We start from the raw sequence: 26123 nt of genomic DNA on the forward strand, positions 1-26123 counted from the left end.
TGTGTCAAATAGATGCTTATATTTTCATTCATCCCTCAGGTGTTCTTCAAAGCTGGTCTGCTGGGTGACCTTGAGGAGATGCGAGATGAGAAACTGGCTAACCTGGTCACAATGACTCAGGCTCTCTGCCGTGCATACCTGATGAGGAAGGAGTTTGTCAAGATGATGGAAAGGAGGTAATGTATGATGTATTTGGTGTAATCATGTTAAAAAATCATCTGACATGAAATATAGCATCACAACTGACCCAGGTGTTTTCAAACCATTTACCTTTTACAGAGAAGCAATCTTCACCATCCAGTACAATATACGGTCATTCATGAGTGTCAAGACCTGGCCATGGATGAAGGTTTACTACAAGATCAAGCCTCTGCTGCAGAGTGCCGAAACTGAAAAGGAATTGGCCAACCTGAAGGAGGAGCATGGAAAACTCAAAGAAGTCCATGCCAAGGTAGAGGCCAGGAAGAAGGAGCTTGAGGAGAAGATGGTGTCTCTGGTGCAAGAGAGAAATGACCTGGCGCTGCAAGTGGCATCTGTAAGTGTATATTGTACCATTTCAATATTCACAATCATACCACTACCCAGTTTCAGCATTGTGTTTTCAATACAAATCAGATGTCATGCTTCCATCTTATATTTACAATAGGGAAATGAGGGTCTCAATGATGCTGAGGAGAGGTGTGAGGGTCTCATCAAAAGTAAGATCCAGCTTGAGGCCAAACTCAAAGAGACAACCGAGAGATTGGAGGATGAAGAGGAAATCAATGCTGAGCTGACTGCCAAGAAGAGGAAATTGGAGGATGAGTGCTCTGAGCTCAAGAAGGACATTGATGATCTGGAGCTCACCTTGGCCAAAGTGGAGAAGGAGAAACATGCCACTGAGAACAAGGTTTGCATTCTTAAAAAAACAGAATACTGTATATGAAGTCTTTATAAAGTTCAATAGATATTGATATAAAACTTTCTATGTGCAGGTCAAGAACCTGACAGAGGAGATGGCCGCTCAGGATGAGTCCATTGGTAAGCTGACAAAGGAGAAGAAAGCACTCCAAGAGGCACACCAGCAGACTCTTGATGATCTTCAGGCAGAGGAAGACAAAGTCAACACTCTGACTAAGGCCAAGACTAAGCTTGAACAACAAGTGGATGATGTGAGTTTACAACCTGAGAGTTAAAAGAAATGTATGGACATCATTGTGCCACTTAAATACTTAATGTTACTCAATCTGCAGCTTGAAGGTTCCCTGGAGCAAGAAAAGAAGCTCCGTATGGATCTTGAGAGAACGAAGAGAAAGCTTGAGGGAGACCTGAAGTTGTCCCAGGAGAACATCATGGATCTGGAGAATGACAAGCAGCAGTCTGAGGAGAAGCTAAAGAAGTAATGAAGAATTCCGATTAGCAACACTATATGCAAACTTTTACTCATAATAGCACTCAACCCTTTTCTGTAACTAGCCATTGACCATTTTTTCACTTTACTATGACACAGGAAGGACTTTGAAACAAGCCAACTTCTTAGCAAGATTGAGGATGAACAATCCTTGGGTGCTCAGCTTCAGAAGAAGATCAAGGAGCTTCAGGTTTGTTTTACATAAATACTACTTTTATAATTTGTCTGATCTTTTTAAATCTCACTTATCCTTTACAAAAACCATCAGGCCCGCATTGAGGAACTGGAGGAAGAGATTGAGGCTGAGCGTGCAGCTCGTGCCAAGGTTGAGAAGCAGAGAGCTGATCTCTCCAGGGAACTTGAGGAGATCAGTGAGAGGCTTGAGGAGGCTGGTGGTGCCACTGCTGCTCAAATTGAGATGAACAAGAAGCGTGAGGCTGAGTTCCAGAAGCCAAGTCGCGGACCTTGAGGAGTCCACCCTGCAGCATGAAGCCACTGCTGCAGCTCTCCGCAAGAAGCAGGCAGACAGTGTGGCTGAGCTGGGAGAGCAGATCGACAACCTCCAGCGTATCAAGCAAAAGCTTGAGAAGGAGAAGAGTGAATTCAAGATGGAGATTGACGACCTCTCCAGCAATATGGAGGCTGTTGCTAAGGCTAAGGTAAATGATATGTATGCAAGCAGCAAAGGTTAGCATATGAATACCTTAAATCTAAATCTATTGTTTATCTATTATCATTCATCTTTCCAGAATCTCTGACTACAATTTGATCTCATTATTATTGTTCACTAACAGTCCAACCTGGAGAAGATGTGCCGCACCCTTGAGGACCAACTGGGTGAAGTCAAGGCCAAGAGTGATGAGAGTGCTCGCCAGAACAATGACCTCAGTGCTCAGAGAGCAAGACTTCAGACTGAAAATGGTGAGCTTGGCCGCCAAGTGGAAGAGAAAGAGGCTCTTGTATCTCAGCTGACCAGGAGCAAGCAAGCCTTCACTCAGCAAATTGAGGAGCTGAAGAGACTGAATGAAGAGGAAGTCAAGGTACTGATACCTGAGCATGAAATAAAAACAATTGTAGTATGTGGATCACTTCATGTGAAAGGTTTTATAAACATCCTTACTTGGTAACAAACAGGCCAAGAATGCCCTGGCCCATGCTGTTCAGTCTGCACGCCATGACTGTGACCTCCTGAGGGAGCAGTTTGAGGAAGAGCAGGAGGCTAAAGCTGAACTGCAGCGTGGCATGTCCAAGGCCAACAGCGAGGTTGCACAGTGGAGGACCAAGTATGAAACTGATGCCATCCAGCGCACTGAAGAACTTGAGGAGTCCAAGTATGTACCAAAGATGCACAGAAACAAAGAATGCCAATGTGAATTATTATATTGTGTACTACAACCAAGGTAACTATGAAGTAATCTGATGTAAATATATTGCTTTATCAGGAAAAAACTTGCCCAGCGTCTGCAGGAGGCTGAGGAGCAAATCGAGGCTATCAACTCCAAGTGTGCCTCTCTGGACAAGACCAAACAGAGACTCCAGGGTGAGGTTGAGGACCTCATGATTGATGTAGAAAGAGCCAACGCTCTGGCTGCCAATCTTGACAAGAAGCAGAGGAACTTTGACAAGGTAATACCTCCAAAGCATTGTTTAGATATGGACATTTAGGTAAAACAAAATAATCTCAGAGAAATATTTGTACATGTACAATGAGATGTTGGTAACAGTGTATTTGATGTGAATGATCAAAGATACAAACTACTTTTCAAAGGTTCTGGCAGAGTGGAAGCAGAAGTACGAGGAGGGTCAGGCTGAGCTGGAGGGTGCCCAGAAAGAGGCCCGTTCTCTCAGCACTGAGCTGTTCAAGATGAAGAACTCCTATGAGGAGGCTCTTGACCAGTTGGAAACTCTGAAGAGGGAAAACAAGAACCTCCAACGTAAGTCAAGATGATCATGAAATACTTCCCAATCAAACCATGTCAAGAGAAACTAACTATATATGTTCTGGTATTAAAACAAAAAAAACAATGGCATATTGAGAGGGATTGACTTTGTGTTAAATTAAGTCTTCTAAATGTATTTCTGCAGAGGAGATCTCGGACCTGACTGAGCAGCTGGGTGAGACTGGAAAGAGCATTCATGAGCTGGAGAAGGCCAAGAAGACAGTTGAGACTGAGAAGGCTGAGATTCAGACTGCTCTTGAAGAGGCTGAGGTAGAAATCCAGACTGGCATTATTAAAAACAAGTGACTTTTCAGAAAGTAAAAAAATAATAATTTTAAATCCTTCATTTTCTCATTTAGGGAACTCTTGAGCATGAGGAGTCCAAGATTCTTCGTGTCCAGCTTGAGCTGAACCAGGTCAAGGGTGAGGTTGACAGGAAGCTTGCAGAGAAGGATGAAGAGATGGAGCAGATCAAGAGGAACAGCCAGAGGGTGATTGACTCCATGCAGAGCACTTTGGATGCTGAGGTCAGGAGCAGGAATGATGCCCTGAGAATCAAGAAGAAAATGGAGGGAGACCTCAATGAGATGGAGGTTCAGCTGAGCCATGCTAACCGCCAGGCTGCTGAGTCCCAGAAACACCTAAGGACCATTCAGGGTCAGCTCAAGGTCAGCCATAACAGAACCTTGTAACTTATTACTTTACATGTATTTTCTTATTTGGCCACCAAACATTATGGCAACAAGGCTTCATATATTGAGGTAGTGTACATACTTTTTAAAACCTCCAGGATGCCCAGTTGCACCTTGATGATGCTGTTCGAGGACAGGAAGACATGCAGGAGCAGGCTGCCATGGTGGAGCGCAGGAACGGCCTGATGGTGGCTGAGATTGAGGAGCTCAGGGCTGCCCTGGAGCAGACAGAGAGAGGCCGCAAAGTGGCTGAACAGGAGCTTGTTGATGCCAGTGAGCGTGTTGGCCTCTTGCACTCCCAGGTAAAAAAATAACACAAGTTGTCACAAATTGATGTTTTAAACAAACTGTTCCAGCATTAAAAATTGCATCTGAGGTTGTCTGTTTCTCCAAATTAGAACACAAGTCTGATTAACACCAAGAAGAAGCTTGAGGCTGACCTGGTTCAGGTCCAGAGTGAGGTTGATGACATCGTCCAGGAGGCTAGAAATGCTGAGGACAAGGCCAAGAAAGCTATCACTGATGTATGTTTTTTTCTTCAGAACCGGAGCATTATATTCAGAAGTACCTATACATCTATTTAAAATACACAATTTTATCATCTAGGCTGCCATGATGGCAGAGGAGTTGAAGAAAGAGCAGGACACCAGTTCTCATCTGGAGAGGATGAAGAAGAACCTGGAGGTCACTGTGAAGGATCTGCAGCACCGCCTGGATGAGGCTGAGAATCTGGCCATGAAGGGTGGAAAGAAACAACTCCAGAAACTGGAATCCAGGGTAGGCAGCAAAATATGACACTGAAAACATGTGTTTAGCTCATGATAGCTATATAAAGGTCAGTGGCTGAAATTTAAACATTTCCCATGTTAAGGTTCGTGAGCTGGAGGGTGAGGTTGAGGCTGAACAGAGACGTGGTGTTGACGCAGTCAAGGGGGTCCGAAAATACGAGAGGAGGGTGAAGGAGCTCACCTACCAGGTACAGACATTTCTCCACTTCATATAGAAATGTATATCAAATCAAAGAGTATTCTTGATACTTGATACACTTTTTCTCTTTAGACTGAGGAGGACAAGAAGAACATCAGCAGACTCCAGGATCTGGTTGACAAGCTGCAGCTGAAGGTCAAGGCCTACAAGAGACAGTCTGAGGAAGCTGTGAGTCATTTTGGTTTTGGCTAAACAGGAAAATGTTTGCTCCTCATGGTACATGGTAGATTGGCTGTTATGTTTCTCTGCATTCATTGCACTACAATTTGATATCAAACAGGAGGAGCAGGCCAACACCCACCTGTCCAAGTTCAGGAAGGTGCAACATGAGCTGGAGGAGGCTGAGGAGCGTGCTGACATTGCTGAGTCTCAGGTCAACAAGCTGAGGGCCAAGAGCCGTGATGGTGGCAAGGTATGATAATGTTTCCCATTTATTTATCAATATTTTTTAAATAAATATTACAAATCCTAAAGTCATTGATCTTTATTTGATGTCTAGTGAACTTTTTTTTTTTATTGTTTTTAAAGGGCAAAGAGGCTGCTGAGTAAACCCTCTGATTCTATGTTCCATGTCATTTTCATCTGGATGAATAATTCTGGTTAATGTGACTATTCTGTAACAATGCAACCTACCTAATAAAATATTTGCGTATCTGAATATTTTGTTTTGTCTTTTTGAATGGCTCCTTTAGCTTTGAAGGTCATTTATATATTTTATATAAATGACATTTATACATATTTATACATACAGTACATTCCCTATACATACACATACACAATCATTCAACAGACTGTCCATGTCATCACATCAACTTTGCCTCATCAAAAATATAACACTGCAACAGAAAATACATACAAGTCTTCAATAGTGAAACAGTCTCTGCAGCAGAGAAGGCTGATTCATGTCCAATTTTGAAATCATATTTCTGTACTGTTCTGGGGGAGGTGGGGGATTTTCATCTTAAAACATTTAAAAAGAGTAGGTACTGCATTATATACTCTGGGATTTAAATGTATCCCATTTCCTTAACAATATGCAGCTCTAAAATATTTCCTAATAACTCCTATTGTATTGTTTGCCATCTCATTGAGTTTTCTCCATTCTGCCTTGTTGATGCAGAACAGTGGTAAACATAACAAATACGACCAACCCAAGAATTCAGTCAATTTAATGAAAAGGATTCCCTTTTTCCTTTCTTGTGTCTCGTGCAGGGATGCAAACAGAGGTATGGTCAAAAAGGAGTGAGATTATCGAAGCCCACGCCCCCGCAGGAAATATCATATAATTACATTTTGCCACCACCTCTGCCATCCAGGGCTCACCCTCTTCACACAAAAATGTTCTTTATATGAAAATACACTGTCCCAGTTCCTTCCCTTATTCTGTCTGCCTGACTTTGGCTGGTAGCTGGCTTGTCTTGACAGAGGAGATGGGCCACACTTTGGGTAGATATGATGGTAGCCACTCTCTCTGTGTGTATAGCACTCTGGCAGTGATTCAACAGAGCATGCACTCCCTTGTTAGCATAATTAATCTCTTTAATGCAGAAAGTACATTTAGCATGTCCCTTTTTTTTTTCTTTTAAAAAGTCATTTTGAATTTGTGTTTGGCTGTCTTGACCTCAATCTCCGTTTCAACCTGTAACCAAGACCAGTTCCACTTTGTTTTACAACCCTCATCCACTTTCTTAACTGTTAGTGCCTCACTCTCATCAAATTCTCTCATTCTGCAAATTAAAAGTTGCATATATTAGCCATAGTGTTACCCTAGACCTGACAGTATCATAACAGAGTGCAAAGTAGTTCACTTCACTGTGCCCCCTTTCTTAATGCACCCCAAAATAACGTTCTTCTGCACGAAAATGTACAGTTAAAATGTATCAACAGTAGTGCGGTCTGTCTGTTAGGATAAGCCCACACATCAGTTTCTCGCCCTTATGTGGTAGGTGTCATTGAAAATAAGTCAGTTCGTCACTTGTCACTTCGGGTTGCATTTGTGAAAAAGCCTAGACCAGCGGCTCATTAGCAGTCCCTCCAGGATTTCGCGAGGATTTTTTGTGATTGTTGCGATCTAAAATGCCTGATTTCGCGACAACTTTTCTAAAAAATTGCGATGGAAGTTGCAGTGTTTTTAGCTGTTTGTTGCGAAGAAATTGCGAGAGGTAGTGAAAATTGCAAAAATAGTTGCGATTTTTTTTTTTTTAATCATTTTTTAATTGAGGGTAATTAAGGTTAGTACGACCAAAATTGCACTGATCTTGATGCTTGATCCTGATTAAAAAGGATAAGTAAAGGTAAATAGTAAGGCCTACTTTATTTGAGTAAATATTTTTACTGGGGTAATTCACAAAGCAGTAGCCTATAACCTTTCGTAGAACTGTCCAAAAAAGACAGCCCCCTAAAGAGATGGCGTCATATGTTTCAATACATTCATATAATTCATATTAAGTTCATATCTTTTCATATTCTGTGACTTGCATAATTACTAATTATAAGTCATCTAAGACTTATAAGTCATCTAGTAATAGCCATCTAGTAATTTCATATTGATTTAAACTATTAGACTACACTTTTCTTTAATGTTATTACATTGGTGGTGTGTAAGTCTAATTGACTGCCTGCCACTTTAAGGACGTGAGATTAGCGTAGCCCAGAGCCATAGAAAATGGCTCTGGCGTAGCCTAATAACATTTCTAAGTGGATTGGAACACTTGCATCTCACTGTGTTCGGCTATGACAAGAAATAACATTGCCTAGTGCATTACATATGTGGATGGAATTCGGGATGTTTTCTATGTCATTAGTTAAAATAAATGTTAAAAAATAACTCGTATGAAATCATTCTTGGATCATAGAAGAGGTAAATGTCTTACAATGTTATTAATGTCTATGATTTTGCTAGCACTACACAAACTGAGCCCACAAGCTAGCAAACATGACACGAGCTAAAAGGACATCTCCAGGTGTAACCGTTTACCAATGGGTTGCATATTATAGCCAGTAGTCAGTAAACCAAGTAGGCCTTAATTAACTTACTTTCATAGCCTAGGCAGGTTAGCAACACCAGATTGATAGATGCAAGTAAAGCAGATCATTAACGTTAGCCTTCTATTTATTGTCATCAAAACTGCAGAGGAGTGAACAAGTCTGGTGTCTGCAGAAGTGAGTGTGGCATCTGACTCATATTCTGCGCGAGGGACTGTTGTGGTAGGTGAAATTTCACGGGAAACCATGATGATTGGACAAATTTGCGAAAAGTTGCAGTGTTTGGACAAAATTGCGAGGTCGCCCAAAATTCACGATGATTTCCTGAATTTGCATTAATTGTTGCGATCGCAACATCGCGAAATCCTGGAGGGACTGCATTAGGCTACTAGACGTCAACAAGCTGCTAGCCTAAAACTAGCACAAGTACGTTACCATTAGGCTACACATTGGAAAGGGGGTAGAGTTGGATATAACGTTAGGCTGCTACTAAAATATTACAAGACAAAATACTGCTAGTCTGTCCGGAATACTACTAAACTGACTGACGCAACAAACAAGGTTAAAAACAAATCCAACTGTATACCTAGCACAACCTGCCATAGTTATTGTAAAGACTGTAATGACACATTAGGACAACCTAAACATTACACAATGCAAATGGTAGAAATTATGTGATTAGAAGACATCAAATATGGTTAACCTTACCTTTCTTGCAAAAACGACCCCCCCAAAAAGAAAAACTCATCGGATCTGCACGATTCCCACAAGTCCCCCAGACAGCCGTGAAAAAGGCGGCATCCGCCAAAAGGCGCGCCGTTTGCATCCCTGCTCGTGGCTAGATTGTCCTGGATGAATCTATTATTAATAGAATTATGAAGCTAAAACTGGCTTCTTGGGCTCCTTGAGGCGGGCTTTACGCGATGACGATAGCGCACCCTGTTGAAGAATCCGGGGTTTAAAAAAAAAAAAAAAAAAATCAACCATGGCTGCTGCCGCTTGTTTGAAGCTGATATCACGTTGGTTTAAGACAGGGAGTTAGACGTTTCTTAACTCATTGAGTGCCTTTCCTTCCCATGCGTTGAGTGCCAAAAACGTAATATTACGTTACTAGACACTCTAACACACCTTATATGTGATTTTGGGAACTCTGTGATGAATGGAAATGAAATATATGACGATCGTGAAACTAATGAAAACGCACAATCTGGACATTTTATCTGGACATTTTATCAAAACTCGGTTGCCGCTTTGGGTCGAATGCACGTCAGGTCAAAACCAGGCCATTTTCGTGGGTCTATCACTAGGTGGCAGTCTCGCCAGGTCTCGCTGATCACTTCCCGGAAAGTTTACACAAGTAAGTAACAGGCAACACTTCATATTTCATGAAAGACGTTATATCTCCATTTCTAGAAAAAAAAAACAGCGATTTTGATGAAAACTAGCCACTGTTTAGCTTGGGATTTCTCAGGAACAGAGGCGTGTAGAAATACACGGTTTGCACCCACCGAGAGCTTAAAGTCTCACCTTTTAATCAAGCTATTGTATGTGTTCATAGCTATAACACAGAATATGCTGTGGCTGTACAAAAATCATCAACAATGGTCTAGATTGCTGGCACTCTAGGACAAAGCTCCCGAAAACAGCTTGCCATTCAATGAGTTAACTTAAAGGTGCCATGTGTAATGTCTGTCAAAAAATCAATTCATACTCCACATTCTATAAAAGATGGGGCAGTATACCTCCAGAAAGTGAGTTGGTCTACCCCAGAGTAACAACCGAGACACGTATTGCAGTTTGGCTGGCGGTTATGTTGCCCGCATACCGCCTCCCATCTCCCATGGCCGAAACTGGTATTATGACCAAAGATTGTTAAGGTGGAGCAAGATGTTTCTTCAGGAGCCACTTCCGGGAACCCGGATCGCACGAGGGGGGGTCAAAATCCCCCTTTATGCAGAGCAGAGGCAGCGACTGCTCCATTGAAGTCTATGGGCATAGCTCAGAATTTCACCACATATGCTAAGGTCTTGGTTCTATAGAGTTAGGAATGTGAATTTCGGGAACGTTTTCATGATCCTCAAACCCTTCTGAACATTTCAGGTGCATTTTTAGCATTTTTGAGCATTCCAGTCTGGAGAAAATCAACCTTATATCAGGTGTCGCCCGGTTATTTATGCAGCTGCTGTTGGCGGTTGCAACGTACGCTCGTCAATACGTCATCGACACGCCTCTTTATGCAGACAGGATTCGATCCCCATTTCGCGCCCATAGACATGAACTACGACGAAGTATCTTGCTCCGCCTTAACAATCTTTGTTATGACACCTGTCGGGCTGTGGCTAGTTATTTAGCATGCTAATTCAGGTTGATATCTCTGCAGCACTATACCTTGTCATTTTTTCAATGACATCATCGCCCTTATTTTTTCTCATTCTTTTGATGCGTGTAGCTTATTTTTTGGATATTTTTACTTCAATTCTTACACATGGCACCTTTAAAGGGGACATCATACAAGCGACTTTTTAATCACCACGCCGGCGATTACACCGCTCTGTCTGGCACCTGTATTGTGTCTTTTGTTATTTTGTAAATTGTTTGTTTATGTCTTGATGTCACGGGTACGCTGGTGACTACGTCGCTCCGTCCAGCATTGTTTGTCTTTATGTGTCAATGTCTTTTGTGTGGAGCGCTTTGGATTGTACTATGTACATGTTAAATGCGCTTTATAAATAAAAATGACTTGACTTGACTTAACTGCTTCCTTATGCTGGAATACAGTATACAACATTGTACAAACATGTATATAAGGGATACCTATGTGATATCTGCAACAGTGGTAGGCTACTGAAAACGGTTTGATATTCTGTTCATTTATAGGACTATAGTAGCTGGACACGTAGCCGACAGAAAACATATACAGTAGGCTACTTTTGAATTGGTGTGCTATGCGGGCATAACTCGAATGCTACACTTCAGTGTTTGCCTTGAAACAATTCCGGCATAATTGCTTTGAACGTTTCAGTCTCTCGTCCCCTATTCCTAGGCTACTTTATATGTCCCGGTCAGCCAGAAAGGACGAATGAAACAAAATGCTCGTTTGAACGTGAATGATTTTTGTTCAGGGCTGAAAATGCAATTGTGTTTGACAGAGGGCAGATGTAAATTTCAAGTGACAAAATATTAGCTTTCAGTGTGGCACGATGTCTTTGTAAATTAGCCTATGTTTAATTAAATAGTGATTTTTCAGAATTATTCCTGCTTCTCCCTACAACCAGACAGTGTTGCAAATTGTGTGTTTCCGTCACTCTGTCTCTTTCGTTGCTCTGATTGGTTTTTGGCCTCTCCTATTGCGTCCGAGGCATTTTGATCGGCGTCCGTTTGGGAACGCCCTTTGGAAATGGGCTGTGAACGAACCTTCCCCAGACCCACTCTCAGTTACGACTGAGAAGGGTCTGGTTTTAACCGGGCTAGTCCTTATCCTTACCAGACGCTGAAAAATTAATCCACGCTTTTGTCATTTCAAGGATAGACTATTGCAATGCTCTATACGCTGGCTGCAATAATACCTGTCTAAAGAGCTTACAGCTTGTACAAAATGCAGCTGCTCGCACACTCACCAGGACCAAAAAATATGAACATATTTCCCCCATCCTAGCATCTTTAAACTGGCTACCTGTTAAAAGTCGCATTGACTTCAAAATAGTACTTCTAACATACAAAGCCATAAATTGCTGGGCACCTGAATATATTAAAGATCTCCTGGTCCTTTATAACCCTAGACCCTTACGATCACAGAATACTTGACAGAATTTAAAAAACAACAGTAGGAGGCAGAGCTTTCTGCTATCACGCACCCCTCCTCTGGAATCATATCCCTCCCTCAATTCGATTAGCAGACACCCTCCCCATTTTTAATTCTAGACTTAAAACATACCTCTTTAGTGCTTCCCATAGTTAGGTATGGTGCAGTGTGGAACTTCAACCACCTCAGGTTTTTTTTGGAATGGACCACCCTGCTGTGTCGTCATGTGGCTGGCACCCCAGTCATGCATGCGATGGTGGTCACTGACCATACCTGCGCTGGTGCTGACTACCCCTCACCATGCCTGGCTGCTATAGTATAGCGCTGTCATGGACTTTTCATGTGTCACGCTGTACCCCTCTTCTCTCCCTCTCTCAACTCTCCCTCCTACCTCATCTCTCTGTCTTGCTGTTCAACTCACTCTTCTCCCCCTTTCTCTCTCAACTCTCCTTCTCTTGCCTTTTCTCTCTTTAGTATAACACTATATAGTAGATTTTTGCCCTAACCCTCGTTTTTGCGTCTGTGTGTGTCCCATTACTTTAGGGAGCAAGGGGGAGTGCTATTTTCCCCTTAAAATCAACCCTCAAAATATAGCCAGGATCGATGCAGGCTTAAAACGAAGTGGGAGATGAAATTACCCAGGATACTGTGCGAGCTCAGCGAGCCGGCCAAATTTTTCAACCAAGATTTTTCACCGCTGGAAAGGAACAATTGCATTGCTCATATTTTCACAAATAAGCATATTAAAAATATGTTGGAATATGTTAGTTTGATGCACATCCAAAGGACTGTAGAGTTTTGAGCACTAATGTTATAATATCTCATATAATATTTCATACTAATGAAAATATCTCACACAGCTATCTGACGATGTTCATGATATCTGCCGAGTGCTTTGAGAGAGTCTGCCCATCAAATAACATTATATATCTGATCTGAGTAGTTTCGTCAATATTTAGGATGTGTGTTCCAGCGTTCACATGAACAGAAGTAGATAAACCAACACATCCCACACAACAGTCAACACGAACGCTGGAATCTGCATTGTCCTGAATGAAAATAGTAGTAGGCTACTACCGGTAGACACGTCGATGCTGCGTGTGACGTAGGTGAGCACGTTTGCTACGCTAATTTTCATATATGGTGTCCTATTTCATAGGGAAAGATCTTCATCCCCACTTCCCTCGTCCAGGGGACTTTACTGTCGAGGGCATTCAAAACCAAGTGGAAGTTTTAAGGGGAGAGGAATGGGACGGGCCCTTATTAATACTAACCATCATGACTTATAATAATACTAACCCACTCTATATGTCTCTTTCTTCCACCATTACCAGTCATCAGCCATCCTTGTGTTTGGCCCTCATCGCACCTGAAGTCCCATCCCTATGACTGCCCTACCATCGCCTGTTGCTGTCCCCTTACCCAGATTCCTGGCCCGCGCAGTCTAGTGACCAGTGTTGTGCCTGCTCGCGTTCATTGAACGAAAGTTCATGAACTCGTTCATATTTTGAGCGAACGTGAACTGAACGTCATGTATTACTGCCTGATGAACATTACTGTGAACTCGTTCATTCTGGTGTCTGTGAACGGCACACTCTTTCAGTTTAACTTCGTTCAATAGGGTGCCAGATTTCTACAGAGCCTTCCACATGAAAACCCGGCTAAAACACACCGTAAAAAGGCCTTAATATGGCAGCATGCAGGTCACCATTTCTCAAACTATGGGCCGCGGTCCACAACGTGGACAATGCTGCAGAGTGAAATTATTCCCAGGGCATCGTCTGATAATTTGCTGCGCAATTGATCAAGGAACCGCGGACAGAAAAAGAAAATAAACGTTTCTGCAATTAGTAGGAAATACTTGTTAATTTGGTGTCATCAAACATAGAGGCATAGAATTAAGTCGTGGTATGAGCGTTTATTCAATGCATGCGTGTGTACGTTGGTAGTAAAGCTAAGCTTCAACCTATTAGAAGGCTATTTAATTATGAAACGACATATAACAGAACGACGTGGATTTATGCAACTTCCATAAAAACAGCACAGACTATATACAACACTGTTTAGCATTAAGTATTAAAGTCAGCCAAAAGCTATTAATTAGTCTTAGTTAAAGATAGTTAAAGATCTCCAGATCAGTGATTTATGCATGATCTGATCATTTACCATTCACAAAAGCTGGTATTGTGTTTCCTGAATCCTTACATTCAGGCTTTCAAATGAAATGTAATTAAATAGCATATAAATATTCTATCAGTGTATGATGCTTACATGAGGGAAACATCCCAAAACAACGGCACCCATATAATTGCTGTGGTTTTGAGAAATATTTCTCATGCAAGCATCATGCAACAATGCAAAAACAATGAAACTATTGTAGGCTAGGCCTAATTATATTTTACGCTAGTAAAGCAGTACTCTGATGTGCATGCACATTTCACAACATTTGAAAAAAAGAACTATGAACTAGTTAATTTTTGGAAAGTGTGAACTGAACTTCTACTAGTTCACTACTTGCCCTACAACTCCTAATCACTATGGACAATTCATTCCCGACACTGGACTATTTGAACTTTCTGACACTAAATAGGATTCATGCATTACCATACTGGATATGTAACCATCCTACCTCTTTGTAACATATACCTCCTGTGGCTTTAAACACCATGTTCTATTCTCTACACCTCACTAACCTTTCTTTGACAGATTTTCTCTTTAGACTGAGGAGGACTAGAAGGTCAACAACAGACTCCAGGATGATGAGCTTAGATTTAGGTTGGGACTCTAAGGACTAGTCCTAATCAAAATTTTAAAGAGGCCCTTTGCAACAATTTTAGCAAAAATTACATTAATTATGCAGGTTGAGAGTCGTTCTGATGGTTCTACAACACTTTTTGCGTCGTTTGGTGGGTGCTTCTTCTCCCCCGTGCTTCTCCGCGGAAAAAACGAATATGCAACTTTCTGGTCGCGGTCCGAACACATCCGGATGTAACGGAAATACTCGAAAATGTAATCAGGTTGTAGTTTCTAAGAAGACTGCAAAACGGACTCCGACTTGGCTTTGTTGCTGATGAAATTGTAAGTAGCCTACCCTTGGGTGAACTTCGTTTTTGTGTGTGATTTGATAGTCTCTTGAACAATGTGTTTGCTCGACCGTTTTATTGTGAGCCCTATGTGTTTAGCTTGGTTTATTGATGGCTAGCTCGCTAGCTAGTGGGGGTTTAGCGTAGCAGTCACTTGCTACCGAAGCTGCAGGGGGAGCTATGTCATGAAAAATGGGAGCTTAAATCAGGCGAAAACCCAGAAACAGCGAAGGAATAACCAGACCTGCATAGGGCTTCTTTAAGATGACAAAATTGTCCCGACTCCCCACCAATATTTTAGCGAACTCATTTGTGCTGCTGATCATTCCAGACAGTACAAGAAACGTCGTCATTTGATTGGCTAAAAAACCGAGGGGGAGGGGGAAGGTTTATGACATGCACGCTACATGCACAGAGAGTGCACAAAAGAGCCGAAGTCCCGCCCCTTCTGTTTGCCTCCATAGACCTCTCCGGAATAAGTCCCGCCTCCGTAACTTCCGTATCCATCCAACTTCCAGGCGTCGAATGTCTATGGGAAATAACATGGCGTTTCGAAATATCATACCGGTAAAACATCTGTAGGTGGCGAAAATGGTGGGCCGATTGGCCTACACACTTCTGCCATCTAGTTTCCACTAGTTTTTTTGATTGTCGGTGCCGTTAAAGTAGAAATATATCAGTAAGAAGACCTAAGCTAACACACGCTTCAGACGCCGTGACTCCCCCAGTCAAGGTTGCATAGCAACGGCAATGTTTCATAGTTTGTCTTCACCGAAATGGAGTTTGTGACACCAGAGCCTGTCTACGGAGGTGGCACTAACCCTGCGTGAAATCATCATGTTTGATAGGTTGTTAATACATTCTGAAAACATTACTGTTCTGATCAAGGTCATGCAAAATAAAGCTATCGACTCAGCCTCTGATTCCTAGTCTGCTTATCATTATCTGTTATTCGTGAAAAAAAAATCTCATCTCATCATGTCTTTAGGATCTTCGTCGGCAATTTCTTTCTTTTTCAAATATCTCAATAACAGGCAACAAACTCGCACAGTCAAACCAAAGTTAAGTCATGTTGAAAAGAGGCTGAACCTTGCAAACGATTTACATTTATAGACCACTGAAACCACGCCATGAATCACTGCGTGAAAATGACCATCCGCGTTAGGTAGTGACTGGGTTGTGAGCAAGATCTAACGCCCTCCTCCGCCCGCGTACATCGGAACTAGCTCCCGGTTAGCATTAATAATCGTTTACTACTTAAACGGCACCGACAATCAAAAAATCCAGTGGAAACTAGATGGCAGAAGTGTGTAGGCCAATCGGCCCACCAGCTTTTTCTACTTTGTCACCTACAGATGTTTTACCGGTATGATATTTCGAAACGCCATGTTATTTCCCATAGACATATCAATGAACAATCACATAGTATAGGACACAACTGCATAAAATACATCATGCAAGTTACATTAATACATTTATGTAATGTCAGGTAATAGTTGTGTAGTGTCTCCTATTACTCCCCATCTAAGGAGAATGGCTACAAGCTTTGCCAAGTTTTGATTGTCCAGTGGGTCCAGAGAGGTCCAGTCATTGCATGACCTGGAGGGAACGTCAAGACCATTCCCAGCAGAGGTGGAAAGAAGCACACACAGACCTCACCGAGGGAGTTTTGGCATCAAAAAAGATAAAAAAGATGCCGTGTCAGCGCTGTCAGTTAAAGGAGGCCTGCATACGATGCAGGGATTGTATGCATGCCATGCATCTCTGTTGTGCGTGTGATAGGACAATGCATGAGTCCCATGTCCTGCATAATAGAGAATCCATGTTGGATGGGTTTTATAAACATATTGCGCCATCAGAGATATTAATAGAAGACAGCACAGGAAGCCTGGCAGTGGTTAAAAAGTGCAAGTTGTCAGCTCTGTTTTGGTTATCTATCAAACATGAAGATGATGTTATAGAACATGTAAATGTTTTATGAAATTTTGAATGTATGATTTCATAGCCTGTGTGCTGCCGGTGGAGAGAGGCTGTAAGTGTGGACCTCTGGCTAGACAGCAATGGGCAGGCCAGGCCATTATTTTTGTCACCATGAATGGTAACTGACCTGTACAAATTTTCCCTAACTCAAAAACATTTCTGTCGGTTTCTTACTGATTCACTTTTATCCAATGCGACTTACATATGTCAATCACACTTGACACTGTGGTTCACGAGTATGATACGGTTTCAGCATGTTTATATGGCAAACGCGAGAGCTGAAACGCTTATCGGGAGTGGATATCAAATAATCAATGTCAGACAATTTCTTCTCAACGCTGTAGGGGGCGCGGTTCTTGGCTTGGAAAACTGCCCCTGGAATCGGCATTAACACGAGGATTTATCTCCAGGGCAGAAACTACGATTCCTCGCTGTGCGGTCGTACCACGTTTTCATCTTAAATTGGGCACCCTCTAGATTTTCCCTTGCCATAGCCCGGGCTCTATTCAGAGGGTCCCCGTTAAAAATTGACACTTCATTCACGATAATGGTGATTCACGCAGCTGGGTGACATGTAAGTACAACTGCAGCCGCTTGGGGGCAGCATAGTCCTCTGTGGCGTTCAACGGTCGAACCGGACGGCGCATTCGACAGCAAGGGCTGTGATTGGCCGAGTTTTCAACGCGTTTCTCTGTTTTTAGCAGCCCCTGCAACATGCTAATCCACTGTTGCCTAAGCTTTGTACATAATGTTAAACATAGTTTTGGATTCAGTGGCAAGATTTCTTGATTGTATAGTGCCTGTCTCTCAGTAATGTTTTAAAATGAGAGCTTCGTCAGCTGGCAGTAGGCTACTTTGTCGGTAGTCATGAGAAGTTCGCTTGCTAACAGAACATAAAAATGCTGCCCAGAAACCTTGTGAATAGTTCTGACACTAACGAGGTTGAAATATAGCCTTTGCCTACAGCATCTCCTTAACAGTAATGTTAACAAAATGACAGCATTCATATGACAAAGGAAAGCGAATCCGGTCACTCAAGACTGTGCCGCGGCCGTGGGGGCAGAAGGCGGCTTGGTGGCCGTCCACAACGTTATAAACTTAACCTAAATAGCCGGCTGCTGTAAGCTACAATCGGATTTTATTGTATACCCCTGTTGTCTCAATGATGATAACATCTCATTTCCGACTATATTTCAAAGTGTGCCGTTCATTTGCATTATTAACATAACATCGTATTTTGTCATTTTTGGCGAAGACATGCATTCCGTTAGGGATATTGAACATATTTAACATTCTCTAACCATCGTGGTTTCGAATTGGTGCAGTTGTCAGCACAAAAAATCATTTTATTCTTTTGCTCTTTTGCATTGGTCTATGCTGTTCTATGGTGCTTTCTGCCTCTTGGTTGCGCCGCATGTTTTACCGTGACGTTTCATAGAAATCCATATATAATGGTTTATAAAAGCGACTTGTTGGACGTTTTGGGACATTAATCTACATGTAGGCTACGTTAAGCTTTAAGGATTGTATGTCCTTAATTTATTTATATAGGCATATTTAGGCTACTTGCGCAAAACCCTGGATACTTTTATTGCCACACAACAATATTGGTGGTATTTGTTACATTAGCTTCAAAAGGCACCGCTTCAGAAAGCTGCACTGCTTGTGAAAGAAGGGGTGGGGAGGGAGCTTGCAGCCAAGTGTCGGAAAAATGCATAGCCTACAACACAGAACTCTCGCATTAGTCACTGACAGTAGACACACTTCCAGCCTAATGACTTTCACACATTTTGAATGATTTACAGTATGCCTATACATTAGCTCCACGTGTAGAGACTGTGCAGAATACAATGTGTGAATGATGCTCAATGATTTGCCAATAGCCTATAATAGTCTTCTGCTGGGTTGCATGTACTGTATAGCCTAGTTTTACTGTACATTTTTTCAGCCTTTATTGGTTAAATGACCATTTTTATTACGAAAATATTTCTTAACTTCAAAAACACAGTGTCTAAAACTCGGTGTCATTCAGACTCAACCCTCTTGACGTTTGGTGATTAATTGACAGCTGTTTTGGGACACGTTAAACTTTCTTTATAATGAGCGCATAAAACGACTTGTTGTGTGGGACATTAAGCTACGTTAAGCTTTTTTTTTCGTTAAGGATTGTATGTCCTTAATTTATTTATATATTTAGGCTACTTGCGCAAACCCTGGATACTTTTATTGCCACACAACAATATTGGTGGTATTTGTTACACTAGCTTCAAAAGGCACCGCTTCAGAAAGCTGCACTGCTTGTGAAAGAAGCGGGTGGGGGAGGGGAGCTTGCAGCCAAGTGTCGGAAAAATGCATAGCCTACAACACAGAACCCGCTTCTCGCACTACTCACTGACAGTAGACACGCTTCCAGCCTAATGACTTTCACACATTTTGCAGAAAGCTCGAGTAGCCGAGAGAGAGCAGAGAAAGCTCGAGTAGCGAGAGAGCGCCGAGAATGATCGGTTGAAAGCGGAGGTCAAAACCTCAAACGAGAGCTTCAACAACTCCGAGAGACCAGCCACTTGGAGAGCCACAGAGACATTTTACAGGAGATGAGAGCTGGAATCGGAGAACTTCAGGCGACGCTACGTGAGCAGAGAAGTTATTCGACGCCTGAGAGACCAATCCCCAGGTGCACCTCGACACCAGCTCCAGAAACGTCCTCCTTGCAGATGTCTCCATTGGCCCTCTCCGTCACGCTCAACGACAGCATCCAAGTTCCTAGTCAACACGCAGACGTGACCTTGCGTGATGTTGGTCCCGAAGACCACGCTAAGATTCACCAACAGAGCTACGGCCAAGTGGGCGAATCACGGATGCCTGCTCTTCAGGTCCATCGTCACAGAGGAACACTATAAAGCCTGGAGCAAAACCACCAACTGGGATGGAGCGAAGGGCAAGCGAGCACTGCCGCAAAATGTGAAAAACTTTGTAGTCTCAACACTACAACGAAAGTTCCCTGCTATGGGGAGGAGTGAACTGAAGGACTGCATCAATAAGATCAACGAATTCCTCCGCACAACACGCAGATCTTCCCAGGGATTCAACGTGCTTTAAATTTAGACTGTAGAATGTAGACTGTTCATTATTTCAATAAATACGTTTTCTCTGAAGCACTTTCCCGACTTCGTCTTTCTATAGGCTAAGCATATCATGGAGATAGAGTAGAAAACTGGATTTAACTAAACAAATGTAACTAAGTAAACTGATTGTTTACTCTACAGTAGGCTATGTTCCCCCTCTCAGGCTGTACAGTAGGCCTATTGAAAGTAGGCTAATGAGCTCAATAGACACGTTAGTGCTTCCATTAGGAAACTTTCGTTGCAGACTTTCACAACTGATTGTTTAGCTTACAGTAGCCTACTGTAGGCCTACTCTACAGTAGCCTAGGCTATAGGTTATGTTCCCCCTCTCAGGCTGTACAGTAGGCCTATTGAAAGTAGACTAATGAGCTTAGACACATTTAGCTTCCAGCCTAATGACTTTCACACATGAATGATTTACAGTAGACACATTGGCGCTCCGCAGTGGCGTAACTAGGCCTAGTAGGTGCAGCAAGTGCAGTCGCACCAGGGCCTGTGACCTCCATCGCTACCCCATGCAATGCAATTGCTGGAAAATTCTATACCGGTCCTTTCTGACTACCTGCGTGCCTTTGACCAGGCCAAGGCTACAAGCGCAGAACACTCGCAAATAAATGGGGTTCAGAGTACATTTGAAAATGTTAGAGCACGGAGAGTGAAGCGTCACTTTGGCGAACTATCGGAAGATGAGCGCTTAACCGATGCTTCAAAGTGCAGGTATTTAATGCAACTCTGGACATCATAATCAGTCAGCTCTCCCAAAGATGTGCAAGCATCGCGGGAAACTTGTTATGTGGTTGAGTCTTTACGTCCTATGATCCTTCAACTTCGCGGGTGATGATGAACTGCTTGAAAAGGCAGTGCGTTTGTCAGACCATTATAGCATGGACATTGCACCGACATTCCCAACACAACTCCTCTCATTTAGGTCTTGCTTTAAAGCAGAGATTTCACAGAAGTCATCTATTTTTCAACTTGCCAAAAGGCTGGTGGTAGATTATGACAGTGTAACATCCATTCAGGGGAAGTGTGTACTGCTCTCATGTTGTTTCTACATTGCCTGTGACTGTGGCAACAGCTGGCGATCTTTTTCCAAATGTTCAACAATTGCTGGTGTACAGGCTATAATCAATTAGCTAAATCATTTGTCCAGCTGTTTAAACATTTTTTCGTGTTACATTCAAAGCGCCAAAAGGTGCTTTGATATCTTTTTTTTTGTTTAAGCGTCGGCAAGCAGGCATGCTGCGGTTGCAATGAATGAGGATAATTGGTTTTATCTGCGGTGTTATTTTTGCATTTTGAATATGACTCGCTCCAGCAACGCGTCTACTTTTTTTTGCACGGTGCTTTCTTAAAGGAGCTGCACCATCTTACAACAATTGCATCTACATTTTCATATTAGAATGTTTTGTCAAGTGTAAGCTTAAACTACCGTGATCAAATTAAGTTTCCGTGCCCCCGCTGAAAGTCTCTTATGCGCTTATCGTTACACTATCAAATCTATAAGTAGCCGTGACAAATAGGGTATAAGATATATAAACTCACGCTATTGCATTATCATATATGTTTGGTAATGGCTCAGCTTTCTCTGATTGTTCTACTGACTTGGAAACTGCATCATGGAAGCAGTAAGTCAAGTCGCATCAAAAATAGTAGTGGCAGAACTCCAAGGTGACACCTTGTGGTTGTTTGTGTCAACTGCAGTTTGTGCCATTTCTGCTGAGAAAATGGGGATCGTGATTCCTGAAGGAACCCGTCCAAACTTAACAGGGACCCACTTTACAAACAAGTGTGGAAATCACTCACGAACTGCAAAAGGTTTTGGGGTTGGGCAACACCAACCCATCGCTCACTCAGCACAGTTAACGGCGTGCGTAACCGGTGTGCAAACACCAACTCCGCCGGACTGAAACCGGTTTATTCCTGGACTACTTCACGAGAAGCAAACAGCAACCACGGCACCGCGTCCTCCCAAGTCGAACCAGTCTTCAAGCAATACGCACGAAGCATCCGTTTAAACGACTGGTGGTATCTCTCCAAAGCGCCTTGGCTAGCTGGATGGAAAGCGGAGGATACACGGTAGCTAACCTGGAGCGACTTGAGGACTCTGGAAAACACTTTAGAAGTGAAGTTAGTGCCTTGGTCACTTTGAATTTCTCTGGGTAGACCCACAAAGGAAAAAAACTTAAGCAGCGCTTTAACAATTGATCTTGTAGTGATTTTCCATAAGGGAATGGCTTCAGGGTAACGAGTGGAGGTGCACATTATTGTTAATAGACACTGGTAGCCACTCTTCGATCTAGGGAGCGGACCAACGCAATCAATGATAATGTGCTCGAATGGCTGGCCTATAGCTGGCACGGGGTGCAGCGGCGTTGGCGGAATAATTTGGTTAGGCTTACCGCACACTTGGCAAACATGGCATGATTGACAAAACTTAGCCACATCGCGCTTAATGCCAGGCCAGAAAAAATGTCGGGTTATCAGACTTAGGGTTTTAGCTACACCACAATGCCCGGCAAGACCATCATGAGCCAGGCTCATTATTTCCGCTCTGTATTTGGAAGGGACTACAATTTGGTGCACACAATCCCACTCATCGGATTGGCCATGGGGCTTCTGTTTCCGCATAAGCACTTCATTGTTTAAGAAGTAACCCTGAGAGGTTGCATTTATTTCCTCGTTGGAGCACAAAGATTTAAAACAAGGCGATAAACTTGGGTCGGATTTTTGCATGCTTATTAACTCTGACTGAGACAATGTAAAATCAGGACGATCAGGCAATATTTGTGGCAACATAGAATCGAATGCAGTTTTGTGTCGTGCCAACTTCAAAAAGCCTATCACACACTTCAGGCTTAGCGATGAACGTTTCATTTAAACTCACGTCCGGCACAACCTCCGACTGTGTTACTCTTTTAGCTTGTGCACGAGTAACTACATTTGCGTGGAATACGTCTGGAAACACACGCTCACACTCATCCGGGCTCTCGGACACCAGAGGCTCTGCCACAGCCTCTAATGGCGGATCGCCGCGGAACACTTTCCCACGACCGACATCATTTCCCAGCAAGAGTGTTACGTTGCGGACAGGCAGAGACTCGCGTATGGCTACTACCACTTCCCCACTGGCGAGATCGGACTGCAGAGAAATGCGGTGAAGAGGCATCTCAGATATACCCTCTCCAATGCCACGAACAAGAACGCTGCTGCCTGTGGCAGTGTTCAACGACAAGGACAGGATCTCCTGGAGGAGAATGGACTGATTTGCACCGGTGTCATGCAAAATGCGCACTGGCACAGGTTGCGCGCCAGGTACCGAAACGGTCCCATTCAACAGAAACGGGTCATAAAGACACATGTCGCTCTTTTTTTCAGCGTGTGCATGACGATGTTGCAGAGATGACACTGTATTTATTAAAGCGACAATTTTAGCGGTATCCTGCTTAGTCTGTTTTCTTTTCAACTTAATACATTCGGAAATTACATGTCCAGATGTATTGCAGTAAAAACAACCTCGCTCTTCCTTTTTAGCTGATGACTGTTTAGTGCCATTTCGCTTTTGGTCAAAGTTAGGCGCTACAGGGCGAGGCCCAACCTGAGAAGTGTCCTTAGTAACGTGATGAATTATCGCATACTCGTCAGCTATAACACCAGTGGCGGATATAGTCTCGCGTTTATGCTCGTTGATGTACGTCGCAAGAAGATGGCAGACAATTAACAAATTACTCCAAAAGGATTAAATTGCGCATTTTTGCCATGCTGTTCACCTGCAGCGCAGCACACCAGCGATCGAACAGACTCCTTCACCCTGCAGAACTCAACGAAAGTTTGACCGTCCAGCTTCTTGAGGTTGCGAAAATTTTGCCTCTAGGAATCAACTGATAGCCTCGCAGAATTGCAGACTTAACAAAATCATAATCAGCACTTCGGTCAATTGGGAGAGAAGAGTAAATTTCCTGCGATTTCAAACAGAGAACGCACTGCAACAGAAATGCCCACTTACTCTTAGGCCAATTCAAATTAGTGGCTACTCGCTCAAAATGTGGAAAGTAAAGCTCCACATCATCCTCCGAAAACGGTGGAACAAGCCTAATATGTCGCACTACGTCAAATGAGTTAATGGAGCGATCGGGTCCTTGCTCTAACTCGAGTTTACGCAAATCCAGTTGCGCCTGGAGTTTTCTGTCGCGAGCTTCATTTTTCAGACGTTCTCGCTCAAGGTCCAATTTCTTTTCCTCTAACTCCAACTGTTTTAAACGAAACTGTGCATCAGCAGGCTTAAGAGCAGGCGACAAAGGAGTTTTCGGCGATTTCGGAGGCAGAACTCCCGTTTAACTTAATAGAATCTTTAGTGCCCAATTCAGCGGCGGACAATTCAATATTATATGACTTGGCCACATTTAACAATTGCGCTTTGTTAAGTTTATGAAAGATTCGAAAAGACGGTGATCTAACGAAATCCTCGTTGGTAGCCATCTAGAGTAAACAATTCAACTTAATTATTCTAAACAATTGAGAGGCAGAAAAAACACAATCCCTCACACACAGATAATACTGTAGAACAGGGATGTCAAACTCAGGCCCGCGAGCCATTTTTGGCCCGCGTGCTGCTTATTTGTGGCCCGCAAGGTCATTATTCAATCTGTATTAGAAGTGGCCCGCCACGTAGTTTATACAGCGCATCCATTTCTGAGCTGGCCCGACAGTACTCTCTTCAGCGCATCCACGTTAGAGCTGGCCTAGCATGCTATTCTATTCAGCGCATGAGCGCAGCCCAGGGCAACGCAGCCCATCAAGTTGCTACATACTGTACATATAGTGTATCATACACCGATAACACTTCAAATCCCAAAATGCGTTGCATCGTTAATGCCGCCTTTTCTGTTCATAAACAAAACACGTATCCATCCAGACAAGCTATCAATGAAAATGGCGAAGCGAAAGATTGATAATCGGAGCTTTCAAGATAGGTGGGAAAACGATTATATGTTCATATTATTCAAGGACAAATCCGTTTGCTTGGTATGTGGATTCACCGTAGCGGTCACTAAAGAGTACAACATAAAACGGCACTACGAAACTAAACATGAAGACAAATACAAAGATCTGGATGCAAAGCTTAAGCTACAGAAAGTGGGAGAATTGAAAGCAAGTCTGCTTTCAAGGCAGACAAGCCAAGTCACAAAGTAATGCTGCTGTAAAAGCAAGTTTTACTGTTGCACAGGATATTTTCTCGGCCATTCTCAGAGGGAGAGTTTGTTAACTGTTAATAGTTACAATTACAATTTTGATAATTGTTAAATGTTATTTACAATTTTTATAGTTCACCTGCAAAAAATAGGCCAATATATTTTTTCTATTCAGATATTCAATATATTTTTTCTACTAGGCTATATTCAGAAATGCCTGCATTCTATTTTTTCTTGTGTGTATACAGTTTTAATTCAATAAAAACATCGGTTATTCAATAAATGTTGAGCTTGGCCCGCGACATACTCCCAGTTCTTAATTTTGGCCCCCTGTGAATTTGAGTTTGACACCCCTGCTGTAGAACAACAAAGTAGCAAGTTTAGAAACAATCAAAGCTAAGCTACAAAATAGCGGAACGAAGTGGTCACACAAAGAGCACAGAAAGCGCGCCCGACAACCAAGACCACCAACAAAGACCGTCTTCCCCACGGAGAAAGGTCGCTGGATTACTGCTACAAACAGCGAGCATACAAAACGATCCAGGGCATAACAGACAAATCGGCTACACACGAAACGATGTACCAAGGGCGAGAATAGTGGACCTACACTCTCTAATCTCAAACCCCCAAAACAAAAGCTGATTATATGCGGGGCTTCAGTGGCCTACTCAGCTTGAGGCTACGATGTGAGGACAGCAGCAAAGCAAAGCAAAGCTGACCACTCTCACCCACAAAGAGCCCCCGCCTGAGTTATCCACCCGTAAAGGAATAAACAGCGACTACCAAAAATCAAAAAATCACAATCAAGCCCAGGGCACTCACCAAAAAAACCAGCCAATGACCCTGAAAGTTAAAGTCCCGTAAGACGTAACAAAAGGCGATGTCTAACGAGGGAGCTACAAAAATCCCGGACTAAGAGCGCCCAATTATGTTACGAACCCAAGTAA

At 42.8% G+C, this 26123-nt stretch overlaps 1 pseudogene; it reads left to right on the forward strand.

Annotated features, from left to right (window-relative positions):
- The window catches only part of LOC125304479, a 54256-nt pseudogene extending 48589 nt beyond the window's left edge, over positions 1-5667 (forward strand).
- Positions 5668-26123: the final 20456 nt, after the last annotated feature.

The sequence above is a fragment of the Alosa alosa genome, chromosome 12 (genome assembly GCF_017589495.1).
Source record: "Alosa alosa isolate M-15738 ecotype Scorff River chromosome 12, AALO_Geno_1.1, whole genome shotgun sequence".
Classification (NCBI taxonomy): Eukaryota; Metazoa; Chordata; class Actinopteri; order Clupeiformes; family Clupeidae; genus Alosa; species Alosa alosa.